Here is a 4,660-nt window from a genome sequence, read left to right as displayed (position 1 = left end):
GCCCCCCAGGACGCATAAAAATCGTCCCCTGGGGGCGAGCCGGCGATACAATCGGCGCTGGGGACTGTTTTGCGCCCAGTCGTCGCCCCCAGCTCATCCCCAGGCGCCGAAATTGGCCCACTTTGCAGCCCAATTTCGGCGAATAAAGAGCCCATATGGCCGAGAATAGGCCCATATTCGGCGTGGTTTCCCCGTGTCTCGGCGTTCACTTATCAACACAATTATTTCTTATCACATATTTCATCACAGAAAAATCAAATACTTCAACAAAATAGTACAACAACAAATAGTTCAATACAAATTATATAGTTCAACAAATAAAAACTTGTATTTCATCACATGGCGTCCCCCTTGAGCCTCCATAGATGCTCAATCAGATCTTTCTGCAGTTGATGATGCACCTGTGGGTCTCGGATCTCCTGACGCGTACTGAGATAGGCAGTCCAAGTTGCCGGTAGCTGGTGATCAACTTCGGCTAGAGGACCCTTCCTGTAGTATGGTTCAGTGTCAAACACTGGGTCTTCTTGCTCGCTCTTGATGATCATGTTGTGCAAGATGACACAGCAAGTCATAATCTCCCACATTTGATCTTTGGACCAGGTCTGAGCGGGGTACCGAACAACAGCAAATCGAGATTGGAGCACACCAAATGCCCGCTCGACATCCTTCCTGCAAGCCTCCTGAACCTTCGCAAACCAGGCGTTCTTGCCTCCTGCCACAGGGTTTGAGATCGTCTTCACAAATGTCGACCATCTCGGATAGATGCCGTCAGCTAGATAGTACCCCTTATTGTATTGGTGCCCATTGATCTCGAAGTTCACTGGAGGAGAATGGCCCTCAACGAGCTTGGCAAAAACAGGAGAGCACTGCAGCACGTTGATGTCATTGTGAGTTCCTGGCATACCAAAGAAGGAGTGCCAAATCTAGAGGTCCTGTGTGGCTACCGCCTCAAGCACCACACTGCAACCGCCTTTGGCGCCTTTGTACATCCCCTGCCAACCAAATGGGCAATTCTTCCATTTCCAATGTGTCGTGGTTTTGTCACGGCAGATGTCCTAGAGAAAGGACTTAGTCGTGGAGTCGTCGCGACGGGTTAGCTTGAAGGCGTTAAAGCGGACATAGGGACGCAAGAGAGTTTATACTAGTTCGGCCCCTTCGATGAAGGTAAAAAGCCTAAGTCTAGTTGTGATGGAATTGATGGGGTTTCGATGACTAGGGAGCAAACAAGCTTCGCCTATGTCTCGAGTTGTTGTCTGTTGTCCTTGAACCGCCGCCGGGTCGTCCCCTTATATACACGGGTGACGCCCGTCGATTCACAGAGTCCTAATACCGGCTCATAGATCTGTCCGGTTTGATCTCTACTTATTCCTAACTTACAATACAAGTTACACTAGTAGAAAACAGGGCTATGGTCCAGGCCGGCTCAGCCCATTAGTCCCGGTTCAGTCTAGAACCGGGACCAATGTGGGCATTGGTCCCGGTTGGTGAGCCCAGGGGGCCGGCCGGGCCACGTGGGCCATTGGTCCCGGTTCGTCTGGACCTTTTGGTCCCGGTTGGTGGGACGAACCGGGACCAATGGGCCTCGCTCCTGGCCCACCACCATTGGTCCCGGTTGGTGGCTTGAACCGGGACCAAAGGCTTCCCTTTAGTCCCGGTTCATGTCATCAACCGGGACCAATGAGGTGCCTATATATACCCCCTCGCGCAAGAGCAGAGCTCAGTGCTCTGTTTTTTCTGGCCGAGGGGGAGAGGGCTTTGTGGTGCTCTAGCTCACCTCCTATGCACATGAGGTGTTCGATGGAATGCCCGAGCCACACTACTTAAGCTTTCTCCTCTCGAAGCTCGACCTCCAAGCTCCATTTTCCTCGAGATTTGTCTAGATTTAGCGGTCCGTCACGCCCCGTCCCCGTCTTCACCGCCGTCGATCACCCGCGCCGATCTCATCACCGACACCACCGTGGTGAGCCTCTTGTTCTTATCTTCTTTCTGAAAGGAAAAATATTCTTACTTGTATGTTTATATAGATACTTGTATCATTTTCTTACATTTATTATTGCATCTTATATAGTGCGATGGTTTTGGTATCCGCCCCCGTCGGCCCTCGTCCTGTCTATGATTCGGATTTGGTATGTATATTATCTTTATAACTATTGGTTCATTTATTGTTTATGAAAATTATGCCGACCAACGTGACATAGATTTTATTTATCTAGGATGTATGTGAATCGGAAATGCCAACCGACCCTATTGTCGAGAGGTTTAATTTGTTGAAGAAGAAAACAATTTGTTGAAGGAAAAAATAAAAAAAATTGAGGAGGAGAAGATGATATTGGAGTTGCATGTTGCGGATGTCGTCGATGATTTTATGTGTTGTCCATGCACTGAATGTGGGAATACGAGGTCTTACTCTAACCGGAAAATCCTTCACTCCCACCTGCTTTACAAGGGTTTCATGCCACACTATAATGTTTGGACGAGGCACGGAGAAATAGGGGTTATGATGGAAGACGGCGAAGAAGAAGAGTACGATGACAACTATGTGCCCCCTGAATAGGGTGATGCTGCAACGGGGGGAGCTAGTGAAGATCAAGAGGAACCAGACGATGTGCCCAATGATGCTGCCACGGGTGAAGCTGCTAAAGATCAAGAGGAACCAGAAGATGTGCCCGATGATGATGATCTCCGCCGAGTCATTGTCGATGCAAGGACGCAATGCATTAGTCAAAAGGAGAAGCTGAAGTTCGATCGCATGTTAGAGGATCACAAAAAAGGGTTATACCCCAATTGCGAACATGGCAACATAAAGCTCGGTACCGTACTGGAATTGCTGCAGTGGAAGGCAGAGAATGCTGTGGCTGACAAAGGATTTGAGAAGCTACTGAAAATATTGAAGAAGAAGCTTCCAAAGGATAACGAATTGCCCGACAGTACATACGCAACAAAGAAGGTCGTATGCCCTCTAGGATTGGAGGTGGAGAAGATACATGCAAGCCCTAATGACTGCATCCTCTACCGCGGTGCATACAAGGATCTGAACGCATGCCCGGTATGCGGTGCGTTGCGGTATAAGATCAGACGAGATGACCCTGGTGATGTTGACGGCGAGCCCCTCAGGAAGAGGGTTCCTGCGAAGGTGATGTGGTATGCTCCTATAATACCACGGTTGAAACGTCCGTTCAGAAACGAAGAGCATGCCAAGTTGATGCGATGGCACAGTGAGAACCGAAAGAAAGATGGGAAGTTGAGAGCACCCGCTGACGGGTCGCAGTGGAGAAAAATCGAGAGAAAGTACTGGGATGAGTTTGCAAAGGACCCAAGGAATGTATGGTTTGCTTTGAGCGCGGATGGCATTAATCCTTTCGGGGAGCAGAGCAGCAATCACAGCACCTGGCACGTGACTCTATGTATGTATAACCTTCCTCCTTGGATGTGCATGAAGCGGAAGTTCATTATGATGCCAGTTCTCATCCAAGGCCCTAAGCAACCCGGCAACGAAATTGATGTGTACCTAAGGCCATTCGTTGAAGAACTTTTACAGCTGTGGAATGGAAACGGTGTACGTACGTGGGATGAGCACAGACAGGAGGAATTTAACCTTAAGGCGTTGCTGTTCGTGACCATCAACGATTGGCCCGCTCTCAGTAACCTTTCAGGACAGACAAACAAAGGATACCACGCATGCACGCACTGTTTAGATGACACTGAAAGTATATACCTGGACAAATGCAGGAAGAATGTGTACCTGGGCCATCGTCGATTTCTTCCGATCAACCATCAATGTCGAAAGAAAGGCAAGCATTTCAAAGGCGAGGCAGATCACCGGAAGAAGCCCGCCATGCGCACCGGTGATCACGTGCTTGCTATGGTCAATGATTTACACTACGTAATCTTTGGAAAGGGTCCCGGTGGACTAGCTGTTCCGAATGACGCTGAGGGACATGCACCCATGTGGAAGAAGAAATCTATATTTTGGGACCTACCCTACTGGAAAGACCTAGAGGTCTGCTCCTCAATCGACGTGATGCATGTGACAAAGAACCTTTGCGTGAACCTGCTAGGCTTCTTGGGCGTGTATGGGAAGACAAAAGATACACCTGAGGCACGAGAGGACCTGCAACATTTGCACGAAAAAGACGGCATGCCTCCGAAGCAGTATAAAGGTCCTGCCAGCTAAGCTCTTACGAAAGAAGAGAAAGAAATCTTCTTTGAATGCCTGCTCAGTATGAAGGTCACAACTGGCTTCTCGTCGAATATAAAGGGAATAACAAATATGCCAGAGAAAAAGTTTTAGAACCTAAAGTCTCATGACTGCCACGTGATTATGACGCAACTGCTTCCGGTTGCATTGAGGGGGCTTCTACCGGAAAACGTCCGATTAGCCGTTGTGAAGCTATGTGCATTCCTCAATGCAATCTCTCAGAAGGTGATCGATCCAGAAATCGTACCAAGGCTAAGGAGTGATGTGGCGCAATGTCTTGTCAGTTTCGAGCTGGTGTTCCCACCATCCTTCTTCAATATCATGACGCACGTCCTAGTTCATCTAGTCAATGAGATTGTCATCCTGGGGCCCGTATTTCTACACAATATGTTCCCCTTTGAGAGGTTCATGGGAGTCTTAAAGAAATATGTCCGTAACCGCGCTAGGCCAGAAGGAAGCATC

This window comes from Triticum urartu, chromosome 4A (genome assembly GCF_056163025.1).
Source record: "Triticum urartu cultivar PI428250 chromosome 4A, HENAU_Tu73, whole genome shotgun sequence".
Lineage (NCBI taxonomy): Eukaryota > Viridiplantae > Streptophyta > Magnoliopsida > Poales > Poaceae > Triticum > Triticum urartu.
Note: the sequence above shows the minus strand (reverse complement) of the source record.